The sequence below is a fragment of the Lycium barbarum genome, chromosome 2 (assembly GCF_019175385.1).
Source record: "Lycium barbarum isolate Lr01 chromosome 2, ASM1917538v2, whole genome shotgun sequence".
NCBI classification, from domain to species: Eukaryota; Viridiplantae; Streptophyta; class Magnoliopsida; order Solanales; family Solanaceae; genus Lycium; species Lycium barbarum.
Window position 1 is genome coordinate 129,920,764 of NC_083338.1, and position 8,458 is coordinate 129,929,221.

Genomic DNA, 8,458 nt, shown 5'->3' on the forward strand with positions numbered 1-8,458 from the left:
CCTCCCCAGACCCCACGTTGTGGGATTTCACTGGGTTGTTGTTGTTGTTGTTGTTGTTGTAGTGAATTCGTAACATAGACATAGGGTTTTGGGCTAAGAGTCCTGGATTCGGCCTACCTATGCCCATGCCTAAGGATGTGCACTGTCTGTCGATAAATCGTAATGATAATCATGAAAGATCTGGTTTCAAATCTTAACAAAAGCAAAAATGCTAAGTGATTTCTTTTTATTTGCTTAAAGTCTGAATAACTACAATTACTTTTACCTATATTGGTAAGAAGTAATACGTATTAAATAAAATAATTGAGGTACGTCCAGACATGGATGGAGCTAGGATACTGTATGAACCCTCTTCGTCGAAAAATTACAATTATATACACAATATTGAAACTAATCTTTATGTATATTTGGTAAATGTTGGATCTCCTTCACTTCTTTAATTCATGTATTTACTTATTATATTTTGAATCGCCTTAGTAAAAATTCTAAATCCACCACACTGGCGTTCACGTGGGAACATCACTATTATAGAAAAAGAAAAATCAATAGTTGGGACCGGCTGCCAATGTTAGTAAAGATGGTTGAAGTTGACGCCAAATGTGGATTCGAAGAAGAATTGGGGTATTGAGTGGGAACACATGCCCCACAAGTTTGGTTAGGAATGGAGGTGAATAAATTTCTGTCCTACTCCTTTGAAATATTCTCCAGCAAAACAAAGAAAACAAGAACAAGTTCACTGATTATTACGTATTTCATTTTTCGAGGTAAGGTGAAAGGAATAGGGAGGGAAGCTTCACTTGTGTCTATTCTCTCATTAAATAAATACCTTCCCTAGTATAAACTCTTACTATCCTAATGTTGATTATTAAGTATTTCTTTTCTTGACGACGCGGTGACTTCCTGGGAATTGAAAGGGAAAGGCTACTACTTCACTTCAAGAAGGAAAAATATTTGCTATGGAAGAAACCATCACAATTTGTCGGAAATTCAAGCATCGTAAAAATTTTGTGATTGAGGAATAAAACTGTTTTTGTTCATATTGATGAATTTTGTCATAAAACATTCCAAACTTGTCACAATTTTGTGATGGACCTATCTGTCATAAATTATAGTGCTTGATCATAGGAACGTGTGAGTTCAGTTTTCACCCCTTCTAATTTACTGTTCAATAGATTCATTTAACGAAGGTTTTTTTTCATAGAAGGTGGCAACTGAATATCACTTTGTAAGTACCAACCAGGCTACACCTTTGTGGTACCATTTATCTTTTATAATTATCTAAAAATTACTCCAATAATTTAAAGAAGGCAAAGAATGATATAGTATCAATCGTATGAGGAAAATGCCTACAGTTTTCAAACTATAGTTTTGCTTCGTCACATTTCTAAATGGAAAATTTACTTGCCATAGCTATCCCTAAGATTTAATTATGAATAATAATTACCTTATTTAATATTTAATTTTCACAGCTATATTATTCTAAAATTACATTTCATAGCTACCCAACTATATTTCAATTACTGTGTTTCCTCATCTCCTAAATACACGGTCCATTAGCTACTCTATCCCTAAATACACGGTCGATTAGCTACTCACCTCCTTACCCCAGATATGTGAGAGTCTCACCCCTCTCTTCTCTCTCTCCGTTACCTATCCTCACTCCCAAATATGTGAGATCTTACCCCTCTCTGATCTCTCTGTACTTTGTGGTTTGAAGTAAAAATGAATCATATTCATCCTTGGAAGATTCTGCTTTGTCCAAAGAAGAAGGATTTTGTCCCTCTTTTTCCATGTTGTGAAGGCCAGATTTGGTGTGGATTCAGATGTGGCTTGAGCAGGGGCGGATGCACCAAGAGCCGAGGGTGTTCACCCGAACACCCTCGGCAAAAAATTACAGTGTATATATAGGGTAAATTTTCTGTATTTATGTGCATATATTAACTTTTGAACACCCTCAGCAAAAAATTACAGTGTATATTTAGTTTTTTTTTTTTTTCGAACACCCTGAATGAAAATCCTGGATCCGCCACTGCGCTTGAGCAGTAGCCTGAGCTGTGGTTGAGATAGTGGCAGATGGAATGTTAGATCCATCAAGATGAGCCTCCAAATCAAAGGCTTCAAATGCAGAGTATACAATAGATTGCCAAAGGTATTTCCTGATCAAGTTTTATCGAAAGGCCGGGAAGCGCAATTGTTTGGGAGTTGGAATCAATAGAGATGTGTTGTAGAGGAATGTGGCTGAACCCAAAGGCGGATTCAGGATTTGAACTCTATGGGTTCAACCTTAAGATTCTTAGTGTAAACCCGTTGTATTTTAAAAGTTATGGGTTCATGTCTACTATTTATTGCAGTTTTAATAAATTTTTACACATAAATTTATGCTCCGCGTCGAAAGTTGGGGGTTCAATGGAACCCCCACCTAGCAAGCTAGATCCGCCACTGGCTGAACTCAGCAGCGATGGTATTGGACTGGTTCACGGTGGCGGAAAAAAAAGGGATATTGGCTCTTGATATTTCGAAGGAGAAAATGTGTATTCGTCATTTTTTTTAGTGTAATTTTTTGTATTTCACCGAAGATTTGACTGAAATTCATGGTTTCTTCTCCTTCTTCTATCTCATTGTATCTCAGAATTTGAGTGTATTTCGTCCTTTTTTGAGTATAAATATAAGTTTAATATATTTGGTTGATTATATTTTTGGGAAAATTAGATGTATTTGATTGTATGTGTTACTTGAATGATCTATATACAACTGAACAATGTATCCAAATACACTGAAATACAGTTATTTACGTGTATTTAAAAAAATTTGAAATACAATAGAATCCAGCAAAACAATGTGGTATGGGACTTCTGTATTTTTGGAAAATTATCGTGCTGAGTTTTTTGAATTCAAAAAGTTTGGAATGGAGTAATTTAGAGAGAGAGATGTGAGCTGTTATGGAACTTCAGCCGTTATGCGTGATACATGGTTGATTTAATTTGACTTACCATTTAAAATGAAAGTAGAGAATCTATTCCATAAATATAGCCTATTTTTACTCTGCTGGATTTTGTATTTTCGTGTATTTCAAAACACAAACTCTGCCGGATTTTGTATTTTCTTGTATTTCAAAAACGCGAAATACAACCGAATTCAACAAAAACTAGCTACAGTTTGTAAATATAGAAAAAGTAGCTATAAATTATTAGAAGCTATTAAAAGGTAGCTGTTTAGGTAAGTTTCCCTTCTAAATTGAGTCTCCTGAATTTTTTTTAGAGCCCGTTTAATTGTTCTTTATTGATTATGTGATTTCACCTAAGAATGTTTACTGTTCATTATTTGATTTAATTTATACCTAAAAAGAAATCGAACCGATTATATTAGTTTGCCATGAGATCATTCGTAATCCTTCGAGCATTTTGTCTCTCAGCATTTATCCACTTAATCACTATGAATCTTTTTGATATTTAAAATTCAATTTCGCGTAGGTAGCTAGCAGTGGCGGATTCAGAATTTTCACTCAGGGTGTTCGGAAAAACAACTGGACTACTTGAGCTAGCCTTTTGCATTTATTCAGGGTGTTCAAAAGTTAATATATGTACATGAACACAGAAAATTTACCCTAAATATACACTATAATTTTTTGCCCGAGGTGTTCGAGTGAACACCGTGGGCCATGTGTAGATCCTGCCCTGGTAACTGGTAATTATAGGGGAGCTATTCCAAATGAATCCGAAAATAAGACAAGGTAATCCCTTTTTTTTTTTTTTTTTTCTTTTTTAAATTCTTCTTCTGGTGATGTAGTTCTAGATTCTTTTTTATTTTTTATTCTTGTTCTTTCTTTGATTGACTTATTTTCCTTGACTATATTATCTTTATGCATAAATGGAATTATCGCCCAACTGCAAAGTTGATGACAACAAGATTCTTTTACTTTTGAAGCTCAAGCCAGACAGCAAAATACTTCTTATGTATTATTTAAGGGAATATCCAAAGCTGGACTTGAAAAATTAATATTAATTCCAAAGCCATATAAAATCAGCATTCATCCAAATCAATGGCCCCTTGACATTTGCATGTTGGATAAGAAAATGAGAGAATAACCACAGTTATGTCAATTCATATTGAGATTAAGTGATTAAGAGTAATCCCAATTATACCTACGCCCAAATTCGTCTTAAATCTTGAAGGGTAAAAAAATAAATATGAAGCTCAGTTTTGGTATATAGAGTTAACATTCGTATCTACAAAAATTGTAAGTCCTCTTAAGCAAGAGATATGAAATAATTAGGAAAAGTACAATGTTCCTTGAGAGTACTTCTGCAACCATGAAACAATCCAAAAGATGAGTCGTATAGTTACTTTTAATAATTTATTTTCACTATTTGTTTGTTTTGTCTTTTTCTTTTCGACTTTCCTAAAACTTTGAATTTTTTTTTTTTTAAAAAAAAAAATTGTTTTTATTACATAGGGGGTAGGGGAAGGGGAAATGGGGAGGGGATTACAATGTGGGGATTCGAACCCTCACTAACAAGGTGAAAGTTTAGGTAGTCAACCAACTGAGCTACTAGATCCCTACGAATTTAATAAATCTTCCAACAATGGGTTGACGTCAAAAAAAAAAAAAAGGACTAATCATATTCTTTAGAGCTCGAACCACAGAATAAAGAACCTTTTTAATTGTCTAAGGGAAATCTAAAATGATGAACTATTCACCAAACTTCATGTCCTTTGATATTTGCTTATTCGAAGCTATATGAGAGTAATTAATTTATTAAAAAAAAACAAGGGAATACGCGACAACAAATAATATAAGAGAGGAAATTTTTTTGTTGCTAAAAGAACATTATCAAAATAAAAATAAAAAATAGATTAATCGATAAACTTCTCTAATCTTGTGGAAGATAAAAAAATTCAAGAGAAGTGATTGTGCTTTGTCTCAAGATTTTGGAAGAGTTAAGTGTGTATATGCAACTCACGTTATATCTCTTGCACAATCAAATGCCTGTTGACCACTTATGTATTTAACAAGCTACCATGGTTAATTTAGTGTAGTTAGTAGTGTGGTTAGTTAGACATTTTAGAGTTAGTGGAGTGGGCCCCAAATTGGGTATGTATGCGTAAATATGTAAATGAGCACATATGGGATTATAACTAACACACACAATTCTGATCCAGTCATTTTCTTACCAATGTAATATTTCACTCTCTATAACCGTCTGTCCTCTCTTCCTCTCTTCTCTCGTTCTCTTCTTCGTTTACTTCTTAAATCTATTAATTATGTTTATCTAAACCTCCATTATTGGAGTTATCATGGTATCAGAGCCTCAATCGCTCCTAGATTAGACTTCGATTGAGTTCAATTAGGTCAAATTGTTCGTCGATTACAAGAGAAATTGCTTAGATTCAATAGCTGAGGTTGAATCGCAACTAAGTATCAAAATCGAGAGTTTATAGCTCAAACCTGATTGCAAAATGACGAGTGTAACAGTAGAAGCTTCAGATTCTCAAAGAAATGGTAATACACAGACGAACACATCAATTACGAACAATGGGAAAAGTATTGGAACAATAAATGCTACTTTTCCAAAAATTGATCAGAATCATCCGCTGTATCTACAATCTACTGACACTCCAGGTAGTTCCTTGATCTCACTTCAGCTTATAGGTTCTGAAAACTATGCTTTGTGGAGTCGATCTATGAGAATTGGTTTGCTAGGTAAAAGTAAACTAGGTTTTTTTCGATGGTCGATATCCTAAAAGTAGTTTCTCGTCTGAATATCATGATTTATGGGAGAAGTGTAATGCCATAGTGTTATCATGAATTATGAGTGTTGTGAGACCTGGATTGTTAGGAAATGTTGTTTATGAAAGTGATACTCATAAGGTTTGGTGTGAACTGATAACGTCCAAATCCACCCTATTAATTGGAATGGGCACGGTCGTATGCAAATATAATTTACCCAACTATGAGTCGGGGTCGAATCCCACAGAGAACAATATGTAGGCGATTAGGAAAAGTAGGAATTTTCACCAACTACGCTAAAGCCAAACGATAGATAATGTTTTGGTTTTGTTTGAGAGAATTATAACTAATGCAAAAATGTAAACTAACCTAGAAAGCAAGTAAAATGATCAATGGCCACAAGCATGAATACAAGGGAAACTACGCTCAAGTAACGATCCAATGTACTTCATGATTTACAAATAATGGTGAGTTTATATTACTTAGCCTCGGATAATGACTCTAAATTAGCTTCTTCCGAAGACTAACTAGACTACCTAATTGAATATCCCTAAAGCAATTAGGAGCATTAAGAACACCCGAATATGGCTACAAGTGGTGTCGCCTATTCCTAGGTCGATTTCCATTAGATGAGGGTTAACGCCCCAAATTCTTGTTAATTAATCTTTCCCAATCCCGAGTTTGCCTCTTCCAAGTTTAAACCGAAATAAATGGGCAAGTCTTAGGGTTAGCTACTCCCTTAAGAATCATTCAAAATGAGATTAATTAAAGAAACAATAACTCACTTCATTAGGAATAAAATCATTCAACACATAAGCAAAACAAGAGATTCAATCCAAACTTTAATCAAGAATATTTCCATAAACGAAATTCAAGTATTGAAATGAAATACTACACACATAAATATTCAATACATAGCAAGAGTAGAAGAAATGGGTAAAGAATTTCTCATTGGTGTCTCCAAATCTTCTCTTCCAAGGTGTTGGTGATGAACCCTAGCCTCAAAGAACTTGTGTGTGGTGCCAAAGATGAAAATGTTTTCTTGCCCTAAGCCTCTCTTTATGCCCAGATTTTTCCAAGTCAAAACAATGACAAAATATGCCCCAACTTTCAGTTTTTGCAGTTCTGCCCATTTTTTGCAGTTCTGTCCCGTTTTTGCAAAACTGTCCAGTTTGGACAGTTTTGCAAAACTGTCCCATTTGGCCTCTTTTTGACTAAATTTTCACTTGGTTTCTTCTGATCACTTCTAAATCACATAAAACCTGTAATATAGATGTAAATGATATTAAATACACTATTTTCTCAAGCAAATATAGCAAAAATATAAGATTAAAGAAGAGATAAGTTGGTAAAATACCAACTTATCAAACCCCCAAACTTAAACTATTGCTTGTCCTCAAGCAATTCAAAACATAAAATCTCTTTCTAAGAAATTGACTCAATAGTGCATCAACATCATACCAAATTAAAAAGTCTACTTTAAGCACAAAAACATGACTTTGATTGGTACCAACAATTAATTCAAAACATATGAATCACCAACTTCTTCTTAAAAACTTCATTTTCTTTTCAAGTGCTCAAACACCAAGTTGATCAAAGTAGCAATCAAGTCATGACACTAAAGCTTCAAAATTTGACTCCTTATCACAAAACAACTTTCTTTTGTTCATTCCTCTCAATTGGAAAATGGAACAATTTCACAACTTAAATTCTCATGTGCCCTCACACTCAAGAGGGAATCCCACACTTAGAAAATGTAAGTCAAAACATAATGGGATATTAAATAGAAAGAATTAACTCTCTTCTCTCACAAAGATGTTCAATTGCACAAGTAGTATCATAAGCTTGCCCTTCATGTATTTCTCCACTAATATAGACACACTTGGTTCAAAATCAATTAGGGCTTAAAGGGTTGTAATGTAGGCTTTTGGTTAAGGTAGGAACATAATTTGGAAATAGTGACTCAAAAACCTCCCTAAGCACTACAATTTTCAACAATCAAAGCACACTTCCTTTGAAAATTTTCCACCCTTTTCTTCATTTTCCATTTCACCAACTAGTCTTCCCTTTATTCATAACTCTTCATTATTCCTTCCTTTTTTTTTCTTTTTCAAAATAACAAGGAAGTTTCCAATTTTTTTTTTTTTTTACTACTTCATTTTTTTTTTCTTAAAGTAACTCCCACATCACAACTTTTTCCAACTATCACCCCCAAACTTAGGCTTTTAGCCTACGTTTGCACTTTCAACGCACTTAAGGAGGTAGGGTACCAAAAGATGGATCAATGAAGAACAGAATGTTAAAGCTTGTAATATGGTTGCCAAAGAAAAGGTTAAAGGCTCAAAAGGGGTTGACTAGGAAAAATCTGCAAGGGTAGGAAATTTAAGGCAACAAAAGCGGTTCAAGGAAGGCCTAACATCATTTTTCAAACCAAGTGTAGTCTAGGATTTCGCCTTGAAACTCATTCCGGGCAAGTTCTAGACCACAAATAATGCAAAAGAACTCACAAATAAACCTCATCACACATGGCACATGAAAACTCAAGTAGAATATGTATCCAAGAACCAATTGAAACAAATGAACTCAAAAAGTCACACATAGCCTAAAGAGACTAATTAGTGAAAGTAAGAGTCAAAAATTAAATCTAAAAGTCACAACAAGAAACCTTACTTCAATCATTTTTCTTTTTCAAAAATCAAGAGTTCATATGTTAAGGTTTAAATAAGTTGG